The 24,777-nt window shown below is 41.8% G+C and overlaps 1 protein-coding gene across 1 annotated transcript in view; it reads left to right on the plus strand.

Moving 5' to 3' along the window:
* The window catches only part of LOC124799045 (forkhead box protein B2-like), a 588,988-nt gene that overhangs the window by 149,871 nt on the left and 414,340 nt on the right, over positions 1-24,777 (plus strand). Inside the window, exon 4 of the mRNA XM_047262583.1 lies at positions 5,621-5,663. The gene's annotated coding sequence lies outside the window, so the exon portion shown is untranslated. The remainder of the gene's footprint in view (positions 1-5,620; positions 5,664-24,777) is intronic.

The following is a 24,777-nucleotide window of genomic DNA, read 5'->3' on the forward strand; positions in this document are numbered from 1 at the left end:
CTGGGTTATCAAGTTCACGTAGCATGTTTATTAGAATATTTGGTACAATGATGCTCTAATTATAAGCCAGTGGCGTAATACTAACGTAGCGGTTCATGTAGCATTGATCAGTAAGATTGTCACAGGGGACAAGAGTTTGCATTGCACAACAAATATCGGAATTAACTGATGTATTTTGATGTCGTCCATAGTAATAATCTTGTTGGTGTTTTGAATGAAGCCACTTATTTTTATTATCACAGTGGTGACATTTCACATTAAAGTGTAACGAAGGCTAGTCGAAATGCAAGTTCTTGTCGTCTATATATGTGACAACAGAGAAAGTATTTTTCTTTGTCTTAGAATTAGTGAAATTTGGATTACTCATAAAAATAACGAAGATCCCAGTAACTAAAGCAAAATTTTATCTCAAGATTATTTTTTCATTTCTATGATGTGATGTTTTATTTGTCATGTAGATTGTTGTAAATTAGTATGTGTACGTTACTCCGGATTGTGGAGAGTACAATAATGCAACAACTGCCAATTTGGTAAAGTAACAACATTTGGTCGTCAATTGAGGTCACCAGGGGCTAAGGTCTCCTCCTGGTTATTTTGATGAATTGCTACGTTTGTTTTAATACAGTTTTCTTAAAAAAATGTTCGGAACTACCCTCGCATTGCAAGGATAGTACCGTGCCATTTTTTTCTGCATGGGTAGCCGGTGGTGAAAGGGTACAGTAACGCCCAACATTGAAAATAGGTACGAAATTCTTGTCAGAACAACACATTTTTTGTGTAAAAGGTAACTCAATTTCAATTAATACAGCGAAGCCGGATACCAGTGTGGGAAAGAATGACAATTTATTTATTTAATTGATCACATGTGCACTCCCTCAAAATAAATCCCTACAAATAGAGTGTGGTGAGATCTGTGAAAGGAATGAATGTATGGTCGTCTGCTAACCACAGATAGTGAATCGGAATATATGATCATCTTTGAGTCGATCCTTTGGCTACCTTTGGTGAGACCAAAGAGATGGAAGTTACCAGAGCTTTGAGCGTCTGAAATGTGGCTGACCAATAAGGTAGCAGGGTGCTTCTCCCACTTCGAGAGAGGTGCGAGAGAATCAGAATACGGCCATGTTTCAGCACTCTGCCGCTGAACCTTCTGCTGTAAAGACCTGTTTTTTTTGTTGTGCTCCGGAATGAAAGAGTGGAGGCATGGTATGGATGTGGAATATTTAAGAGTAGTTAGAATTAATAATTTCTCTTTCACAGGACCTTTTGTGGGGAAAATTACAAAGTGAGGCAGGTAATTTTAAGGGGATTGTAGTAAATCAACGGTCACAAAGAGCCCACGTGTAGATATAAGTTGAGATACTTCCGTGAGCTTAAGCTGAAATATTTAAGAATTAATAGCGTGTGTACAATAAGCTGAAATATTTAAGAATTAATAGCGTGTGTACAATAAGCTGAAATATTTAAGAAATAGCGTGTGTATCATAAGTTGAAGTATTTAAGAAATATCATTCCGTGTGACGCTGAATTTAAACTCTGAGAGAGAATCAAGGTGAGTCGGCCGTTTTTCCAGCAACGCCACATGGCTTGCATTGCACAGGAAGACGTGCGTTTATCTCCAGAGTTCACATTAGGAAAGTAGAAATTACAAAGTGGGGCAGTGTCGTGTGAAACTGGGATAAATATTGATTGAAGTGGGAAAGCGGAAAGTGATGAAGTTGTAACCGTTCTTTGTGTAATATTTCATATTGTTGTGTTGTGTATGTCTTGTAATTTGGGTATGTGTGTTTTGCATGGGAGTAGCAAGGTAGTTTCGAAAGATTTGTGGGTATGCCTGTTCCTTCTGTATCGCTCGATCTGGAGGAAAGTTTCGTGAGGATTATTGTGAGAGGCGAAGTGTGAGGTATAATAAAAGATCCACCATCCGATCCAGGGAGTGCACTGTTGCGGTAAATAGATTACGAGACCATAGTATAGAGATTCACTAACGTAAAGCCATGCCCACTGGGAGGAATTTCTCATGTGATTCTGTTGTAGGTTGTAGAATTTGTGTGTTTAGGAATAAATCAAATAGTGAAAAGAAAGAGATTGGTGGCCTTTTTCATTAAATTATATGTTATCGTAATGTCCCGAATTTATATAAAAGCCGTTAAATCAAAGACAGAAGGTAAATGTGGTATTGCCAGTGCGTAGTGTACAGTCAGAGTTCTATAAATCACTGATAGTCAGATGCGTGTTTCCGTTGCGTATTATTCATACAGGAGGATAATTTGTAACTAAATAGTAAGATACGAGAATTCATGTTGCTCGATAAATTAAGGAAGATTCCACTCGCTTGGCAAACCACACATCTTGCAGGCCTGACTGCTTGATGCCACAGTATGAGAAAGGCAAGTGGGTGCCTCTCAATGTATGATATTTTTGGCTTCGTACAATACTGAAACAAAATTTAAGGATTGAAAAAAAGGAGATAAGATAAAATCCGACAATTATACCCCAAATATACCTTCAGACAATGTCATCTTATTATCAAAGACTTTGTAGTCGTCTGCAAGTCTTCGGTCGAGCCGCATAACACCGCCTATTTTCCGGAAGCATTTGTTTTGTGAAACTGTGTCAACAGATTCTCGTAACTCAAGAAACTTAATACATATTCCTGACGTATTGTCGTTGGAACAGAGACCAGTACAGCGCTGAAGAAGTATAGGTTTGTGTCTACAGTCGCAGTTTATTTATTTTGCCTACTGGCTACCGGTTTCGGTATACAGTACCATCCTCAGGCCATTCTGTGATCAACAAATCCAAGTGAATGCTTAGAACAGTACTGCAAGAGCAATTTACAAAAATGTTATCCTTTATGGCATCAATCGCTTGAAACACATTGAACCTCTTTGCCCTGGCGCGCAGTTGTCACCCTTGCTTCCAAAGTAGGTATTTCAAACACTAAAAGAAAATGTCAATGTTGAACTTGAAATAGACGTAAGTTGCGGCCAGTGGTGTTAATAGTGCCTCCTATGTGCAGAGTTTATTTTATTTATTACTGTTATTATTATTACCTCTTAAAAAAGTCACAATGTAAAAGGATCTGAAAATAGCATAGTATTTGAAATTAAAAAAAATTACTAACGAAATAGTCCCTGCTGTAATAAAAAATTAGAAGCAAAATCACAAATGTGTGGACTTAAAATCGGCTCATCAATTATGGACAGACAGCACCACCAGGTTCAGAACATGATAATTGGATTACAGTGCCACAATAGGATTATGTTTCCAGTACAGCACGTTTGTTTGTGATTCTTTGTGGTCGCCTAATATCAAAGCTCATCGATGCAGCCTTTCATAACTGCATGTTACCTAGGTGGGGAGGTTACCGGCGCCGTGGACCGCCGATGAGCTGTGACACGGCGTCGAGAGCCCCAGCGCACACATTGACACTGCTTGGATAAACTGGAAACTGGATATGCGGCCAACAGTCGTCAACTGAAGGCTGCGAAGTAACATATAACTGCAGTACGTCGCTAGTGCCTCTGGTCGCGGAATTTCTTTTCAATAGAAATATGCTTTTGCGTTTCTAATATTTAACGCTATTATTGTAAGACCACTTGCTTAACTGCATGGTCAGATCGATATTTTATACCGGTATAAACTGTATATAACGTAAAATGTGAACTTGGCTAAACACATTTGCGATTTTGCTTTTAATTTTTTATTACAGTTGGGAGTATTTTTTATGTAATTTCTTAATTTCAAATGCTATGCTACTTTAGATATTTTTATATTGTGACTTTTTTTAAGAAGTATAATAATAATAATAATAATAACAATAACAATTAATAATTAATAAATAAAATAAACTCTACAAAGAGTGCACTCTTATCACCATTGGCCACAATTTATATCTATTTAAAGCTCAACACTGACCATTCCTTTTAGTACTTGACACACCTGCTGGGGAAGTCAGCGTGACGATTGCGTGCAAGGGATATGAGGCTGCCTTATATTTTAAGGTTCACTGTACACCAGGCGTTTGCTGTCATCAGGGACGGTATTCCTGTAAATTGCTCTTGGACTACTGTTCTGAGTACGTAATTAAATTTGTCGATCACCAGATGGTTCCAGGATGGCCCCGTGTACCGAAACAGGTAGCCATCAGGCAAAAATGAATAAATTGCTACTGTAGACACAAACACATACCAGAATGTACTTCAACAAATCAAACTTAAATTTATAGGCCTTCAAGGGAATGGTCCTCAATGGTGCCCCCTGCTATCAATAGACAGCAAATCATTGAGTCGGCAGCGATTAAAGTGGCCGGCTGTTTCGTTATAGACATCTACGGTAAGAAGAATCCAATTGCTGTTGTAGTAATCGTGTTTGACTTTATGACGAGGGGAAGAATAGGCTTCGGTCTTAACGGAAGGCGCAATTCCGATGTATAAAAATTAAATGCAATCCCTTTACCATATCGTTGGTACTAAAATGTAGCTCCGTCGGCAATGATTGCTCTGTCGATGGGTTCTTAGTACTAGCAAAAAGTACCATTTAGCTTCATAAATACTGAAGGAGCCATTGCAGAGAAATGAATAATATTTCACCCCGGGAAACTGCGTTTACTAATCCTGCTTTTCTCCACAACCTAATGAGGCATTTCCTATTACCACTTTTTCATTGTGGATGATATACGAGATAATTAAGAGATCAAGAATTTTCACTTTATTTAAGCTGCGTCTGTAGAATGTGATGCTCATTAGAGCATTTTTAAATCAAAGTAGTGTGACGAGATAGTCGGTTTGTGTCAACTTCTTCCGTTCGAACGTCTCTAGTGTGTTTTGGACTTGTTCGTTAGTTATGGTAAAACACTGTTGCTAATAGCTCCAAAATCGCCCGTTTTATAGATTAATAATTAATAAACTAAGGCTGCATGTACACGACAAATGACAGTAATATTAATTCAAAACTTTTTTTTGTTTAAAGACGAACAAAACACTAAAAGTTTCCCCTTTCGATGAGAACGAATCAAACCATCTACACTACGCTATCTGATGACGGGTGTGTACTAGTGTGTTGACGTGACTGCGAGTAATATCAGACGGATATTGTATTGTTGCTATGTTAACGTTTTACTAGATCTTAGAAAGCGCTTAAAGAGTGATAACTTTTGTGCTCTACAGTAGCGAAGCAGGCGCTGTGCTGGTAACTGCCAGAAAGAAAACTGTAATTATTATACAAATAAGATAAAATGGCTGAGGACAGCGATTAACGTTTGGCCAATGAAATTCAGCCCACACATTTAAGCGATCTGCTCATTTAATATTCAGTGATTATTTCAAACACTTAGATATTCTTTCTATTTTGTATTCTTGTTTTTTGTGCTCTCGTTAGCGCATTTCATGCAATAAATCCAGGGAACTAGGATTCTGACGATTCTGACACAATTTGAATTTTCGTTTAGTGAACGCATTTGATGAATACAGGTAAAACAATGACTCAACGTAAGACATGACTCATTATAAAATACTGATGTTAGAATATTTGAGAGAAATGTAATATATGGTAGTGTTCCTTACACTAGTTTAAAAAACTGGGTCTCTAAAATAACATTATATTTTATTTGTTTCAGGACCGTAGAGGAGCTCGGCTGAGAGGAACATTGGTATCTGAGGGTGAGTTACAGACTTGTATCAGTGTTTTCTGTGTCCGGTTATACCTGAGCTGTGGAAGTGTAGCGCCGGAATGATAACTACGTTGTGGTGTTCCTGTGAGTGCATCACAATCAGTCTCCACCACAGAAGCTTGATGCGCTGGGAATCGCTGTACATATTCAAACAAATGTCAATGTACAATTATTTATGAGATATTCGAGAGAAATAAAGATAATGATTACGATTACTTGTAACTCTGCCGGAAAATATTTGACATGTGTTTATTTTTCCTAGTAGCACCTGAACACTTCTCCCCCATCAGTTATGAAAAACGTGGAAGAATGCTATTAAGGATATTTTATTACGTTTTTGAGAGCAGAGGATGAAGTGCTGAACGCTCACAGTCTAGCTACTAAAATGCAATTGTGTGTCCGACCTGAATAGTAAATTAAAATGTCACTGTGGAAGCAGAGATTTTAAGAGGTCTTGAGATCGCGTTTAATAGATCTGTGTGACAGGTAAAAATTTGTTTTACAATTAATCATAGAACAGGTCATAATGAAGTTTATCGAAAGTTATATCAGAGCAGCAAGAGCGTAAAATTTACATCGAGTTAAAAAATCTGCTGTTAAGACGTTTTAATTTACAGGGGACTTGTTATTGATGTTCAGACTATCTGCTTAAACACTGTGTTGGAAATACTATCGTGTATATTACGCTACAAAAAATAAAAGCAGCTTGTGGCTGCCTCGGGTCCATTAAGTTACAAATCTCATAGCGCTGATTTGTAAATTAGAAAAGATGGAAAGGAAGAAATGACTAATTTATAAATCTACAATATCATTTTCATTTAACAGCTTCAATTTCCAGCTATAAATCCTTCGTTTTCTCGTAGCACAGATAAAACAGTTTATTCATAGTATTATTACGGCACCTACAACATTGCTTCCTCTAGGGTTTGACTGTGCTGGGTGATAAAGCAGTGAACACTTGGCTGCTCGTTTGTGCGGTTTTAATTTCGTCATCACCTGCAGCATGAAGCTGCTCATATATCATACCCATCGTACATTTTTCTATTGTCAGGAAAGAATGATCTGTTCCTTCTGACAATTCCTCCTGCATTTTACTATTTCTGGCTGGCAGCTACTGATTTCAATGCAGCAGGTGATGATGACGATGTTGGCCTGTGTGTTGTCAAGTTCGCAAATGAGGATTATATTATTCGGCACAGTTCTTAAATACACCAGCTGCCTGCGGTGCTTTTGTTACAATGGTTCAAATGGCTCTGAGCACTTTGGGAATTAACTTCTGAGGTCATCAGTCCCCTGGAACTTAGAACTACTTAAGCCTAACTAACCTAAGGACATCACACACATCCATGCCCGAGGCAGGATTCGAGCCTGCGATCGTAGCGGTCGCCCGGTTCCAGACTGTAGCGCCTAGAACCGCTCGGCCAACCCCGCCGGCTTTTGTTACAATATATGGATTCAGGTGTTTGTGATGTTCCTTGTTATAATCAGGCCCTTTTATTTATTTTTTGTTTCCAAGACTCTGACATTGCGGTATTGTCTGTAACAGTAGCTCATAGAGCTACAGGATCGTAGCGGGATGCTGTTAATATTGTAAGTACGGTATACTAGCGTATCGGAGAAGAGATCCCTGACTGAATGACCTAGACGCGGCTGTTACGTGCGTCGGCCTGAATCAAACACGTCTCTATGGCAACGTCTCAGTGTTGTCGTTGCTTTACACTGAGATGACCAAAGCCGTAACATACGTTCTAATATGGTGTTGGACCTCTTTTTGCCCGGCGCAGTGCAGAAACTCGACGTGGCTTGGACTGATAAGTCGCTGGAAGCCCCTGCAGCTATATTGAGCCGTACTGCCTCTATAGCCGTCCATAATTGTGAAAGTGTTGCCGGTGCAGAATTCTGTGCACGAACGGCCATTCGTTCATGTGCCACAAATGTTTGACGGGACTCATGGCGATCTGGGTAACCAAACCATTCCAGAATGTTCTCTAAAAAGTCGCGAACAGTTGTGGACCAGTGACATGGCGCACTGTCATCCAAAAAAATTACATCGTTGTTTCGGAACATGAAGTCCCTGAATGGCTGCAGGTGATCTCCAAATTGCCTAACATAACCATTTCCAAACAAAATCAGTTCAGTTGGACCAGAGTACCGAATATACTCAACGTAAACACAGCCCACATAATTATGGAGCCAGCAGCAGCTTGCACAGTGCCTTGTTGAGGACTTGGATCCATGGCTTCATGGCCTCTGCGCCACATTCGAAAGTTACCATCAGTTCTTATCAACCGAAATCGGGACTCATCTAACCGAGCTACGGTTTTACAGTCGTCTAAGGTCCAAAAGATATGGTCAAGAGCCTAGAAGTTGCGTGACAGGTGACCTGCTATGCAAAGGCACTGGTGTCGGTCGTCTGCTGCCACAGCCCATTAACACCAAATTTCGCCACACTGCCCTAACAGATACGTTCGCCGTACGTCCCACATTGATATCTGCGGCTATTTAACGCAGTCTTGCATGTCTGTTAGCACTGACAAATCCACCCAAGCACCGCCGCTCTCAGTAGTAAAGTGAAGATCGTCAGCTACTGCATTGTCAGTGGTGAGAGGTAATGCCTGAAATGTGGTATTTTCGGCACACACTTGACGCTGTGGCTCTCGAAATATTGACTTCCCTAACGATTTCCAAAATGGAATGACCCATGCTTCTAGCTCCAACTACCATTTCTTTATTAGTGTCCGTTAATTCCCTTCGTGTGGCCAAAATCACGTCGGAAGCCTTGTCACCTCTGTACCAATGACAGCTACATAAAATTTTTGAAAACATTATCAGCGATCTTTAAAATTTAAATTTAAAGATCAAAAACAGTCTCGGTCGCATTTAGCAGTTATTCCAGCGTCAAGGGTCGGCGCAACTTGCTCCACGGAGTCCATCCACCGTTCTGGAGTCTGAAGATGGTTCTTAAATAGAATCGAAACCGGTCACTCCAATAAAAATAAAGAAGTTGCGATCAAGAGAGATACGCCAGTGCACGACCTCTTATACTTCATGTAGTGGTACAATAAGTACCCTCCGCCACACACCGTAAGGTGGCTCGCGGAGTATAGATGTAGATGTAGATGTAGGCGATACTACCGCCATCTGTACATGTGCATGTTGCTATCCTACGAACTTGGTCTCAATGTACAGGGGACTATTGTTTTCGCCTGCAGCGTTTGTGCTTCGTAGATGAAAGCTGGAAACAACTTTGGCAACTGCCAGGTATCGTCTCTCGCCGACTATAGGCTACTGTAGCTAGAGCAGCTCTTAAGTCACATCTGGTGCGTATAGCAGATCGTTAGTACAAAGAGCGGCTCATCGTGTAAGAAGACGTCTTACAGGCTGACATACAAATCGTGGATGACGTAGATGAAGGGCGCCAAACAACAGTAAATTTAAACAGAAATATTAATAACAATAAATCACTTTTCATATGGGAAATGTCAGGGGGAGTCTATCAGTCATGGGCAGTAACTGTGGCGTTATTACTATATAGTGAACTTCGAATCTTGCTATATGAATGAGTGCGACTAAGTCGCCCGAGAGTATACGAAGCAGTGCGAAACAGTGCGATGTTGAACAGCAGATTTTTCAATGCATCGAGTCAGTCAGTCGACGCTTGGATACAATTCAAATGAGATCGCCTTGTAGACAGCAATCTTAATATTTTCCATTTTCTATTTAATTATTAAATTTATTATTAGAACTGTATCTTTGTAAAGTGCATGGTGGTTATTGTCAGTAAATTCACCGTGATGGCATTACTGTTTTTCCATTTGTTAAGGGTACCTACCTTCGTTCCTATGAGAAGCTACACGTCACCAGTTTACAGCACAACTGCACCACCGACTCCGAGGAACATAATCTGAAGAACTGCAAACGGAGCAGGTAGGAGAATGTCTAGATGCTTACTCAAGAGGTTAATTCAAGGGCGGACTAACCTCACCTAGCCTCCCTGAGTGACAGTATTTTGCCCGATGTAGGAGTAAGGCGCGCGATGTAAGAACCAACTGTTCATGGCCGAAGTGTCTGCTCCTAATTAACAATGTTGGGGGAATATCTTGAAAGGGATGTTTCATCTTACTCAACCCTTTCATTTTTATTTTAAGGACTATAAATGAGAGAACAGAAGTCTGTGTAACATTTCTACGTTGGTTTCCATACTTACACGATGAAATGAAATGAATTGTCGTGTGGCTAGGGCCTCTCGTCGAGCAGACCGTTCGCCTGGCGCAGGTCTTTCGAGTTAACGCCACTTCGGCGACCTCCGCGTCGATGGAGATGAAAGAATGATGATTAGGACAACACAACACCCAGTCCCTGAGCGGGGAAAATCTCCAACCCAGCCGGGAGTCGAACCCGGGCTCTTAGGATTAACATTCCGTCACACTGACCACTCAGCTACCGCGGGCGGACTACTTACACGATAACAACAGTTACGCGGTAAGCCACTAAGCTATCGAAACGAACATTGGTTTTTTTTTTTTTGCCACAGAACAAGGGTAAAAGCCGTCTCAATCCTGAAGCTGATTATCAGATCACAGTGCTTTAGTAGGCATGGACATGGTATGCATTTGTTTTTATCCTGTCTATTAAGAGGCTTGTCACTTAGTTTTCCAAATACGGTAATTGAACTTATTGAACCTGGAATCTAAACTACAGTGCTACTTCGCACTTTGCGCACACGGAAAATATTTTCATTGGGAACACAAAACTACGAGCCACAAAAAAGTCTTAGCCAGTGACGGTTGTAACACAATTTTTCTGAGTAGAGCGACCTTTACCCGCTCAACCAAGTCACTCTGGCATAATACTGTTCATGTGAAGTAAAGATATTGCTATTCACTCGGCCCATATGTACGCAAAACACGTTTGGCGATCGAAACTACGATGACAGTCGGTGTGATGTGACAGTGAGACAAGCCACCTACAATTTCCAAGATGAGCAAAGAGCATGGGGAATTTGGGTATATGATTAGTGGACTTAATGTGGTGGTGACCAGGCGGATCTTTGGGGCCATGTGAGACTAAGATAGGACTAAGCGTGATGCCAAATTTTAGCTTTCCTTTGTTCTTGGACTGTATTAAAATTGTCTGAAAAATACAGCAGTCAACGAAAATCAAAGATTACGACTGTCGTCAGTTAGCAATATTTTGTGTTTGTAGCCAGTGGTAAAGGACGTCAGCCATATTTTAACTATGGTCTAAATCCATATAAAAGATGGTGTCATCGATTACAAAAGACAATGGAGACCATGAATCTGGGATCCATACTTCAGGGCAAATATTGTTTGCACCGCTCGCTGTCTGTCACAATAGGGAAGGTTTGAAGTCATCTCCGTAACATCTGTACTGGGCTGCCGAATAATGGAGCAGGGTTTCTACACGGATATGTGCTTGCAAAGTTAGGCTGATAAGATTTCCAAGATAAAAAACCGGGACTTTTGCGTTCATTCTTTATACCTAACTTCATTATTACATTTACTCTTACCTTTCTTGTCAGTTATCACAACATTTTGACCTTTCTTGTGAGTTATCACGATATTTTGACGATAGTAGACTTATGACGATGCAGCAGCTGTAAAACCCATAGCAAAAATGTACCTCCATTTTGTGAACTGGAAAGTGACATTACACATTTATAAAATTCTTTTCATCAGAAATAAAAGAGACTGATATTTACTTGTTTATTGCAACAGCGTGGACACATTTTCTGAAATGTTTAGTCATCCACTAGGTACTTGGGAACAATTTGTTAATTCTAAAAACTCTGTAGTATTACTCTCTGTAATCAGATGCAAGTTATACATTTCATACTAAAACTTCAGATATCGTTTGATTGCATACGGTTAGTGCAAGCGTGCATACATGCCAAACAGTGTCCAATATGGACTGGTAACAGACGTCGCGGCGATCACATTTTTCACAATTAACTTTCATATGGCAGCAGTCCCGTTAGGAGAAATGATTAAGTGATGCTCCTTTATACCTCGTTTGGTTTTGGTTTTACTTGTCTCAGATGGCCATAAAGCGGAAGATCAACAAGTTAGAGTTGGGAGTAGGTAGTACCTGTTTTTATTTTCTACATATCTCTTATTCTTTCTGTAGGTATAAGATTGGTTCAAATGGCTCTGAGCGCTATGGGACTTAACATCTGTAGTCATCAGTCCCCTAGAACTTAGAACTACTTAAACCTAACTAACCTAAGGACATCACACATACCCATGCCCGAGGCAGGATTCGAACCTGCGACCGTAGCAGTCGCGTGGTTCCGGACTGAGCGCCTAGAACCGCGAGATCACCGCGGCCGGCTGTAGGTTTAAGATGGGTTAAACCAAATGTCGTAGGCCTACAGGGATATCGTGAAAATATATATTTCTATAACGGTCTATTTCTAGGAAACTTGTTTTTCACAAATATTTAATTAAATGAGAAATATTATTGCACGCATTTTGTTTCCAATAAAGCTCACCTGATATAATAGTCACAGTCATTAATATGTTTCTGATGGACTCGCTGTAACTGCATTGGATTTTACCTTCTTCTCTCGTCAGTAACATTCAAACGGTACGTCCTCTATTAAAAAAGATCACATTCCACGAACGAATGATTCTAATGCAACATACCTCTATTCTTCGAGACCTCTCCGTCAGCGGTGCTATACTGCTTTTTCAGAATGCTCAGTTTATTTCTTCTCAATGTAAAATAAATGAGCGCATTTTCGGTGTAGAATTTACAAGAGAGTATCGCGTATCAGCCAAAAGTTGCGTTTTATGCTTCAACCTTAAAACAGAAGTTTATGAAGATGACTTAAAGAAAAGGTACTTCTATTCCGGTAATGCAACTGACTTACAGTGGCAGAAGTACCAGTGGCAACATTTAAAAAATGTCAGATATACACAACTACATCTACGTGCAGAAAGTGGGTAATATCTATTGTAAAAAATATTTCTTCCGACTTCTTGCAACTTACCTCTACAGAGAGAAATAATGATTTCATATATAGGGCTTATCAGAAAACAGCTCTGGATGAGGAGTACTTTGATGGAGTACTGTGCTGCCCCTGGTATCCTCTTTAGTAGCCCTCACTGCGATTCCAGCAGCTTTCAATATCGAATCCTACAGGAGTAATCTACACTCAACTGAAACATACGAAATGGAAGTAATAATAGTTTAGAATATTCTGTCAGTAGGTAAATGAAACGATGAAATGAATGTATCGTAATAATGCTCTCTTTTTTCATCAGTTAATATCAGAACGCCATTAGGCTTCATTCCGAATCAAGCGATCATAGCTTTATCGATATCTCTGAAAATGATCTGTTTCAAAAAGAAATATGAGAAATTCTATACATTTCAATACATTTATTATAAACTAAGTTAAATGTTGATGCGAAATATTTAATCTTAAGGAGTAAGGGACGCGAACAACCTGGAAGGTACAAAGTAAAAGATAGATGTGTGAAGATGTGATCTATTGTAATAGATGTTGCTGTAGCAGAGTACAGTGGAATTGGAAAGTGGTCCGCGTGAGAGGCTCGGGTGGGCTAGCAATGACACGACGAAAAACACTGGCAGTTTGAGCCCAGGGACAGAATACTTTAATAATTACTGCTGAACAAAAAGGGTACGACCACAGACTTGATCTAAGGATTAAGTCTTTTAATAAATTTCCTGTAGTAATTCCAGTTTTTAACTAACTGAAAAATAAGAGTTTTCTAAAATAATTGTCGACATGATATAGAGCCAAAAATACCCGGATGTTGTTGAAATTCTGATGCTGACTTGACGCATTAGCAATTCAGACTTGGCTCGAGTTTTGCCTGGGACACTGTGATGAAGTTATTAATATCGCACTTTCATTTTATGTGCCGTTAAACAAATAGGTACCTGAGAGAGAGTGTAAGGGTCTTTGAAATTATGCTAAATTACAAATGATTTTTACGTGGTATATGTAGAAGTGACAGTAGCCGAAGTTATGAGTATTTTTCCATTTGTTCATTGTAACAGGACAGTACATTTGACTGTATCGAGTAAACATCAACTGAGACACTGAGAACCATAAGGATCAACAGCACAGAAACAAAATTTTGAGAAAAACAGATATTACGAAAATCAGATTTCCAGACAAACTACCAGTCTCATAGGTCTGAACTGTTTTTTAACCAAGTCTCATTTTGTACTTCCTATGAAAAAATAATATACCCACATTATGTTACAACATATGAATGAATTTTTAAGATTATATTTATTATTAACGTTAATTCCCAAATTTCCTTGTATAGGCTAGTCACGATAGTGTCACTTTACACTTGTGAAGTTTGTAATTAATTTGAAACTAAATCAGAACATAAAGAACAGATACCAAATGCACCATACACACACACACACACACACACACACACACACACACACACACACACACAGTTATGACGTAATCCAGCACTTCAGTGTCCTAGCTATCGTCATTTTCATTAAGCATTTCCTGTGGCTTGCGATTCTGATAAAACTGCCGGTACGCCTCCAACTATGAAGTATTACTACTGTGTACATTATGTAGAACTAAATTATGTTGTGTATCCTAGATAACAATTGAGCAGTGCGGAGAAAAAAATTATTGTGCGTTTTTGGGCCCTTACGAAACTGAATATCCGAGAAACCGGATGTGCAGTGTGTGGCTACACATATAGGTAAAGCTGGTTCACCGTAAGATCAACAGATGTCAGGAGCATCTATACATGCTAAAATCTTAAACTGATGACAGTGTTGTTTACGCCCCTCCGGTTCTTAGCGCTAAAGTTAATAGTATTCCTTTTGACAATCAAGAGAACTGCATCACAGTCTGCTAGCCCATCGTCTACCACATGCAAGTAAAGTTGTTTTCCGGCAACAAGCGCTAAATCTGCGAAGGAAAAGAAATTAAAAACGAAGTGGCGCATAGTGTCACCGAGACCACACCGACATCAGCTTAGGGTTGAGTACACCTAAGTTCTGTTACCGAGCAGCAGCTTGCTGTGCGACACGTATCCACCAAAGTAACTCTACGGTGGTGTCAGTATAGTCTGCGCTCACGTGGTAGGACTGTTATATGAGTGACTAAGGAAGTAGCTCAAAACTTTTGTCTTCCATGATCATTTTTACTATTATTGAGATATACTTCCTCTGACAAACTAATTTTTAACTTTCTATATTAGCAACATGTATGACTTGCTTGCAGTTTATTCTTGTTCGTATTTCCAATAGTCAACCTTTCACTTCCACTCCACGAAACTTTTTCCGTATTTCCACATTAGTATCTAATACCAGTAGAGCTCCATAGTTGAAGGAAAGTGCTAATTGACTGTAAGGATCTACTTCTGATAACTTCCTTGTTTTGGCAATCCTGTGAAATCTTTCTGCTAACATAGGAGAATTCGGATTTCATGCAGGTGGCTTTCTTCATTCTGCTACTCTTCAACGTCATAGTTTTGCTTATCCCTATGCTACATATGCCGTCCATTTCTTTCAACAAGTTTCCTAAGGCTGCCTTTCATCAGGCTACATCTTCTGCGAACATAAGAGTTTACATATGTTTTATAATTGTATCGTTATTCTCTTTAGTTTACTGATTTATTTTGCTTCCTTACAACGTTCTCCCGATACTTATCTCTATTTTGGTGACAGAGAGTGTTTTCACAACACAGATATAAACTTTCAAATACTCAGCATTCACACCTGTAAAGTTATAAAAGAATTTAATAGCTTATGCTACCTAAAAGTGCAATATTCTTGATCATATTAAGCACCATAGCGGACACTAACATTAATGATTAATGAAAAGCATCTGAGCTGTATTGTTATGACCTCAACTGTATTGTATAGTAGATATTTTGTTATTGAGTGTCAAAAGCAATTGAAGATGATTGTTGTTTATCACTGGACCCCTGAAAGCAACAGTTGATAAAATATATGTAGAATAAAAAAAAGGGAATAGCTGTTTTGTCTTTCTAGAATAGACCCTAAACTTTCAATTTTATTAATTGATGCGTTCTATGTACGTGACAGCAGCATTTCTAATGATTTTTGTTACGATCCACACCTGATATTAGCTGCCCTACAGGGCCAGGGCCATATTTATTTAGAATGTCTGTTTGACACCCTGAGCTTGAGAAGATAGTTCAGATGTTTTGTCCATTTGCGCGCTAAGTGGTAAGCTAAGTTTGCACACATTAGTACACTCACTGAGCAGATACAAAGGTCGGACGTACGACACATGTTACATGATGGCAGGCTCAGAAGTGAAGGGGTTATAACATGTTGGTGCACAATACAGCGATCCTTTCTTGTGGTGGTCATATGTGATCTACCGGAATTTGGAGACGAGTATGCCTGCTCTCATGTTTCAGTGCAGTTCAACAATGGGCCACTGTCACATCAGATAGCCCCAAAAATCTGGATATTGCACGAATCGAACAGCCAGCCAAATGTAGGTCCGCGATGATGACTGATTCAAATAGTGTCAAAATGGTTCAAATAGCTCTGAGCACTATGGGACTTAACATCTGAGGTCATCAGTGCCCTACATCTTAGAACTACTTAAGCATAACGAACTTAAGGACATCACACACATCCATGCCCAAGGCAGGATTCGAACCTGTGACCGTAGCAGTGGCGCGGATCCGAACTGAAGCACCTAGAACCGCTCGGCCACCACGACCGGCACGTAATGTCAGATGCTGGTAATGCTGTTCGCATGAATACACCTTATCTTCGTGTTCTTCACAGTTATCACTCAACATCTGGCGCTGTATAGTCGGCTAACATATACGACCGGGTCTGGTAACATGACTGAAAACAAACAACTCTAATGCGTTCTGGTGTCCTTGCTACCCGCTACAGAGAGTTGCTACCATAATCATTTACATATCTGCCGATGGTATGTACGTGCACCAAGTTACATTACGTCCTTTACCAAATCTCCTGGGTGCTTCACATTATTTACCTGGCAGTGTACATGCAATAGTTATATGTGTGCAAATTTGCACCCATAGTGTTCGGAAATTCCCATTAAAAACTTCTTGAACTTGTAAATGGGTGTGGGAACATAATATTTCGAGTAGGAAACGTACCGTTTCCATTCTACGATGGGTTCAGTTCAGATGTTCAACGCGTCTGCTTCTGCTTGAGGATATGATGTAGTACAATTCCTAGGTAACAATCCGAAAGGAAACATAACGAAACATCTAATTATAAAAAAAAAAAAAAAAAAAGAAAGAGGTTCAAATGGCTCTGAGCACTATGGGACGTAACTTCCTAGGTCATCAGTCCCCTAGAACTTAGAACTACTTAAACCTAACTAACCTAAGGACATCACACACATCCAAGCCCGAGGCAGGATTCGAACCTGCGACCGTAGCGGTCGCGCGGTTCCAGACTGTAGCCCCTAGAACCGCTCGGCCAGTCCGGCCGGCACTGACTATGAATACTTAAACATTACGTTTTAACATTATACTAAAACAAAAAAGAGCCCAGAATATGCTACATACAGAACGTGCTGTTCAAGTGTTAATGCAAATAAGAGTGCTTAAGCGATAAATAGATATTTCGCTATATTTCCTTTCGAATTGATACCTAATAATTGTACTGCGTCAAGCCTAATTCAGTTGCTCAATAATAAGTGGGCAAATTAACATATGAACTGAAACCATCGTAGAGCGGAAACGGTATGTTTCCGGACATGGGTTCCTATTAAAAATATTATATACTCTCTCTTTCTTCGAGTCGTAGAAATTTGTAACCGGTATTTCCGAACACACTGTGTATCTGGTAACAGGAAAATAAAGAAAATTAGAGAAAAATAAATAGCGCAGGAAAATCCCGTTACAGTTCCACTTGTACCTTACCTCCTCTTCCGAAAACCTCTTCCTTTCTGTTCTGGGAAGTTGACGTCGAACAACGAAGGTTATGAGTGAGAACCTTGCCTTACACCCGTGTCAGTCTCTGGCAATAGCGTTAACGGCAAACGAGCTGAAGTGTACAAAGCAGCGGCAACCAGTTTCCCAAAAGCGTATCATTCCGGCTGAAAGGAAAGCAGCGTGTCCCACGCGCCTCGGTCCGGACTGCGCGGTGGCTGAAAAGGAAAGGGCAGCCTGCTTTTGAACCAGACCGGAGACTGCCGCGTAGCGGACCCAATTAAACTTAATGGCCGGCCCGCGCCTCCCGTAATTACAAAGCGAGCTTAATGCGCTCCATTAACGAGGTTTTCCCCTGGTGCGGCCAATACCAATAGGCTCAGTGTTCGCCGCCGCCGCCGCCGCCGCCGCGCTGCTGTCTGCGCCGCCGAAACTATCGCGCTCCCGCATCGTAATTGCGGCGCCGGTAGGAGATTTTTCGCGAGTAGCAGCTCCGGGAAGTGGCGGACCTCTGACCGAGTGCTCGCTTGTGTGTGTGTGTGTGTGTGTGTGTGAGTGTGAGTGTGAGAGAGGGCGCGCGCGTGTGTGAGAGGTGCGTGCCGACCGTGCGTGCGGGCGGGCTCCTTTGAGAGGAGCCGGCCGGCGCCAGATGCGGCGGATAAGATACGAGTGGCTGAGTTACGGCCAGCACGCGGCTTCACGCCGCCGCTCCGACGCCCGCGCCGCGCCGCGCCGCGCTTCGTTCCTCGCATTCGGGGGCCGCGCCCATGCTGTACGTGTGAGGGCATTAAAAGCGACGTGGCGTCACGACCAGCCGTCAAAAACTGAGTGTAAAGATTTTTCACCGAATACACGAGATGTGCAATTCGGCTGTTCGTCATTCTGTACCACCTCATCAAAAGTATCCGGACGCATACGCTGAAGAGCGAAAGAAACTGGTACACCTGTGTAATATAGTGTAGTGCCACCGCGAGCACGTAGAAGTGAATCAACACGACGTGGAGTGGACTCGACTAATGTCTAAAGTAGTGCTGGAGGGAGCTAACACCGTGAATCCTGCAGGGCTGTCCATAAATCCGTAAGAGTACAAGTTGGTGGAGATCTCTTCTGAATAACACGATGCAAGGCATGCGAGATATGCTCAATAATGTTCATTGGCTGGGGAGTCTAGTGGCCCTCTGTAACATTTCTGGACGTGTGGAATGTGGCACTGTCCTGCTGGAATTGCCCAAGTCTGTCGGGATGCACAATGGACATGAATGGATGCAGGTGATCGGACAGGATGCTTACGTACATGTCACCTGTCAGAGTCGTATCTAGACGTTTTATAGGTCTCATATTACATCGACCACATACGCCCCACACCATTACAGAGCCTCCACCAGCTTGAACAGTTCCCGGTTGACTTGCAGGGTCCATGGATTCACGAGTTTGTTTCCATATCCGTACACGTCCATCCGCTCGACACAACTTGAAACAGCGAATTACTCTTCAACAGTGGGAAGCAAGAAGATGCTTAAACATCAATGTAGGCCAGTGCTGTGATAGTGCCACGTAAAATAACAAGGGGTGCAAGCCCCCTATATGAGAAACACGGCCACATCGTAACACCACCATCACCGAATTTTACTGTTGACACTAACACGCTGGCAGATGACGTTTACCGGGCATTCGCCATACCCAAAACCATGCCATCGGATCGCCACTTTGTGTACCGTTATTCGTCACTCCACACAACATTTTTCCACTGTTCAGTCGTCCAATGTTTACGCTCCTTACACCAAGTAAGGCGTCGTTTGGCATTTACCGGCGTGATTTGTGGCTTATGAGCAGCGGTTCGACCATGAAATCCAAGTATTCTCACCTGCCGCCTAACTGTGATAGTGCTTGAATTGTTCCTGATGCAGTCTGGAATTCCTGTGTGATGGTTTAAACAGATGTCTGTCTATTACATAAGACGACCCTCTTCAGCTGTCGGCGGTCTCATCAGTCAACAGACTACGCTTTTGTGCTGTAAGTGTCCCTTCACGTTTCCAATTTACTGTCACATCGGAAACAGTGGACCTAGGAATGATTAGAAATGTGGAAATCTCGCGTACAGACGTATGGCACAAGTGACACCCAATTACCTGACCACGTCCGTAGTCCATGAGTTCCGCGGAGCGCGACATCCTGTTCACTCACGATGCTTAATGACTTCTGAGTTCGATGATATGGAGTACCTGGCAGCACTTGTTGATGGCGCAAACACTGAAATCCGCGGCAGCATAATGCACGTAAAATGAAAAACGTATGTTTTTGGGGGTGTCCAGATACTGACGGAACACGCAGACCTACCGTGCCGGCTATTACTAGACAGCTGCGTTAACCACAGAGCCACCCGGGACACAGTGTTTATTGCAATTGCGCGGACTATCTCGGTACGCCTCACGGCCGACCCATACTCCAAGTAAGCGCCACCTGTCCCCAGTTCCTGTCCATTTTCTCCATACTCGCTACTCTGAGATACTCGCTGGAGGTCGGAAGTACTTGCACATCTGCACTGAAGACGAGGTATCTAGTGCCCATCTAGGCGAATTCGTTATATTAATGCGTGGTGTCTGTTCTTTTGGAAATGCGAACTCAACGAGGCCTTCCACTCTCTACATTGTTTGGTGCTACGGAACCTGTTTCCCCAAGACCCTGGAACATTCGGCTGAACAGCTGAACAGATGGTACCTTGTGTAATGGAAATCGTTCAGTCTGCACGTTATGGACTCTCAGATTAACTCAGTCTGCTAAATCATAGCAGTAAATCATGTCTGCCATTTCCCTTGTGGAGTAAAAGACCTTCGTTGCTAGGCTGTGTCAATGTACCTGAAAGAGAGAAAACGTGTTGTACCGTCCCACAAACATCACAATACTACGTACTTTACACGTGACATGTAAGTAGGCCAAACATCACGGTACGCACCCGGAGTTAGGAGAAATGTAAGCGAACGTAAACAGATGTAACAAGACTACAGTATAATCACACAACGTAAACAGAACAACTCACTGCAGACCACTGAGCCAACTAATGTTTACATCGATACTGCACGGCAGTATACCGGGAGGCTATTGACCCTAGTATGACGCGGAGCGTCATTGCAACATCGGTGCTCATATCCGCAACAGTATGTTCGTGATGCCTTCTTACGACGCAGTATTTCATGCTGTGGGTTATAATTGATGTTAATTATCGGGTAGTCGTCTGTAGTAGGACAAGCAATGCATTGCCGTGGGTGACATCACAAGACCGCCTCCTATGAACACGTGTTCAAATGTCGTTTGTCAGAACGCATGCTTGTGGGACCCATGGTCATGAGACATTTTCGTCTTGTTTTGACGCATACTATCATCCCCTGAAGTATTGGACAGTTTTTCCAACACCGTGTACACAAATGATAAGCGTACGAATGGCGAGTAAATTGCGCTAGCCATACTTGAAAGACGTCGAAGTTATTGAGCACGTAATCCAAATGGTATACCCAACGAATCTTTCGTGAAACCAAAGAATCTAAGCAGAAGTAATTACTAAACTCGTGGTCCCATAGAATATGACATACAACATCCAAGCCGCTGTCGAGAACTGTATAATGAACTTTTTTACTGAGTTTTCCAAAGAATCCACAACCAGTGACATAGTACAACGTAGCATGTTAAATACACAGAGAAAACCGTTCTCCCTTTTGAAAAATAAAAATTATTAGAAAGTACAACGCTCACGGAAATAGAAACAATAATAGCCGAGGGTCCCAAAAGATGGCTGGCTTAGAACGGCTTTCAACTGAATTTTATGCTCGTTACCGACACATAATTAGTGCATAATTTACAAGGATATTCAACGAATTACTTTCCAACCAAATTTTTGCTACCTTGTTCACAGAATGTTTAGTAGCTCTAATACCAAGAAACTTCTCATCAACCAACTTGTTAAAGTATCGACCAATAACGATATTGAATTCAGATTTCAAATTATTCACATTTATAATGAACAACAGTCAGTGCTATCGGAAGCTCAGTGGTGTACTCTAGCAGCACACAGATCTGCAACGCCTAAACATTACCGGCATTTGATTTCGGTAAAGTTTTCTGTACGGTAAACCACGAGTCCTTACTCAGGTTCATAAAACATATGAGAGTTAATGATAATGTTCTGCAAACAAAAAATTGATTGTGTGGTACATATTCTAAATGCAAAATTAATGGCGAATTAACGAGGCCCATTCATACAAAATCACCCTATACACAGTCTCCGTGGAGCCACTTTTAGAAAAGTTCTGTCTAGAATTGCACGGTTTACACATTTTTGACAGCAGAAGTGTCTGTTCCACATTTACAAATGACATCAGTATAATAGGAAACAACAATCAACACTTACAAAGAGCCAAGTTGATGTTCAGGATCCAAACTAAGCGCAAATAAATCTCATCTCTTATTAAGAGCACACAAAGATTACATTAAAACCAGATGGCTGCAACTAGCAGACGCAAGAACAAAATAGGTGTGATTACCATTGCAGATCCAAATTAATGTTGAATCGAAACTGCCAACGTAGTACTTACTATGATTAAAGAACATGTCGGTAGAAATTTAGACCACATATAGAAAGTGGAACTAATACACACATAAAAAAAAGTTTTGCATCACCTCGGTGCCGAGAGTTCCGGAACCTGAGCAGAAAATTGGAATAGAAATCAACATAAACCTCATTTCCGCCCTTTTTATTGCTCAAAATGGTTCAAATGGCTCTGAGCACTATGAGACTTAACTTCTGAGGTCATCAGTCCCCTAGAACTTAGAACTACTTAAACCTAACTAACCTAAGGAGATCACACACATCCATGCCCGAGGCAGGATTCGGACCTGCGGCCATAGTGGTTGCGCGGTCCCGGACTGAAGCGCCTAGAACCGCTCGGCCACCCTGGCCGGCTTTTATTGCTCATGAAAACCACACATTCCATGTTCTACCACCATACAGCAAGACCTTCATAGGTGGTGGTCCAGATTGCTGTACACACCGGTATCCCTAATACCCAGTAGCACGTCCTCCTGCTTCGATGCTTGCCTGTATTAGTCGTGGCATACTATTCACAAGTTCATCAAAGCGCTGTTGCTCCATATTGTCCCACTCCTCAACGGCGATTCGGCGTAGATACCTCAGAGTGGTTGCTGGGTCATTTCGTCCATAAACAGCCCTTCTCATTATATCCCAGACATGGTTGATAGGGTTCATGTCTGGAGAACATGGTGGCCACTCTAGTCGAGCGATGTCGTTATTCTGAAGGAAATCATTCACAAGATGTGCACGATGGGGGCGCGAATTATCGTCCATGAAGACGGATGCCTCGCGAATATGCTGCTGATATCATTGCACCATCGGTCGGAGGAAGGCATTCACGTATCTGACAGCTGTTACGGCGCCTTCCATGACCACCAGCGGCGTACTTTGGTCCCACATAATGCCACACCAAAACATCAGGAACCCTGCACCTTGCTGCACTTGCTGAACAGTGTGTCAAAGGCGTTCAGCCCGACCGCGTTGCCTTCAAAGACGTCTCCGACGATTGTCTGGTTGAAGGCATATGCGACACTCATCGGTTAAGAGAACGTGATGTCTTGGTTGGTCATTCGACATGTTGTTGGGCCCATCTGTACCGCGCTGCATGATACGGCGGTTGCAAAGATGGACCTCGCCATGGATGTCGGGAGTGGAGTTGCACATCACGAAGTCTATTGCGCACAGTCTGAATCGTAACACGACGTCCTGTGGCTGCACGAAAAGCATTATTCAACATGGTGGCGTTGCTGTCAGGGTTCATCCGAGCCATAATCTGTAGGTAGCGGTCATCCATTGCAGTAGTAGCTCTTGGGCGTCCTGAGCGAGGAATGTCATCGACAGTTCCTTTCTCTCTGTATCTCCTCCATGTCCAAACAACATCTGTTTGGCTCACTCCGCGACGCCTGGACACTTCCCTTGTTGAGAACCCCTCCTGGCACAAAGTAACAATACAGAGGCGATCGAACTGCAGTACTGACCGTCTAGGCATAGTTGAACTACCGACAGCACGAGCCGTGTACCTCCTTCCTGGTGCAATGACTGGAAGTGATCTGCTGTAGGACCCTTCCATCTAATAGGTGCTGCTCATGCATGGTTGTTTACATCTTTGGGTGGGTGTAGTGACATCTCTGAACAGTCAAACGTACTGTGTCTGTGATACAATATCCACAGACAACGTCTTCAGGAGTTCTGGGAGCTGGTGTTATGCAAAACTTGTTTTTCTGTGAGTAAATAATTATATATACATTTAAATTAAAATATATGAGATATTGCAACAACCTTTCCAATAAGTGATGGCACTGCAAAACGTGTTTTTGCTTGTTCCGGTTTTTACCCCTTCAAAATAATGGAGTTAGTGCGTTTAACAGGTGTATTAGGACTGACGGATGTACCATGCACTGCGCTGTCCATTGTAAAAGCGTTAAGAGTGTTACAAAATAATCGAAATACGACAGCAACAGTCATAAGATTAACAGCTCCTGAACTAATCCACGTAAGAAATGCGTAAAATGCGTTTTAGACAGGTACGTGCCGAGTAAAACTGTGAGGGACGGGAAAAACCCACCGTGGTACAACAACAAAGTTAGGAAACTACTGCGAAAGCAAAGAGAGCTCCACTCCAAGTTTAAACGCAGCCAAAACCTCTCAGACAAACAGAAGCTAAACGATGTCAAAGTTAGCGTAAGGAGGGCTATGCGTGAAGCGTTCATTGAATTCGAAAGTAAAATTCTGTGTACCGACTTGACAGAAAATCCTAGGAAGTTCTGGTCTTACGTTAAATCAGTAAGTGGCTCGAAACAGCATATCCAGACACTACGGGATGATGATGGCACTGAAACAGAGGATGACACGCGTAAAGCTGAAATACTAAACACCTTTTTCCATAGCTGTTTCACAGAGGAAGACCGCACTGCAGTTCCTTCTCTAAATCCTCGCACAAACGAAAAAATGGCTGACATCGAAATAAGTGTCCAAGGAATAGAAAAGCAACTGGAATCACTCAATAGAGGAAAGTCCACTGGACCTGACGGGATACCAATTCGATTCTACACAGAGTACGCGAAAGAACTCGCCCCCCTTCTAACAGCCGT

Source organism: Schistocerca piceifrons, chromosome 5 (assembly GCF_021461385.2).
Source record: "Schistocerca piceifrons isolate TAMUIC-IGC-003096 chromosome 5, iqSchPice1.1, whole genome shotgun sequence".
NCBI lineage: Eukaryota > Metazoa > Arthropoda > Insecta > Orthoptera > Acrididae > Schistocerca > Schistocerca piceifrons.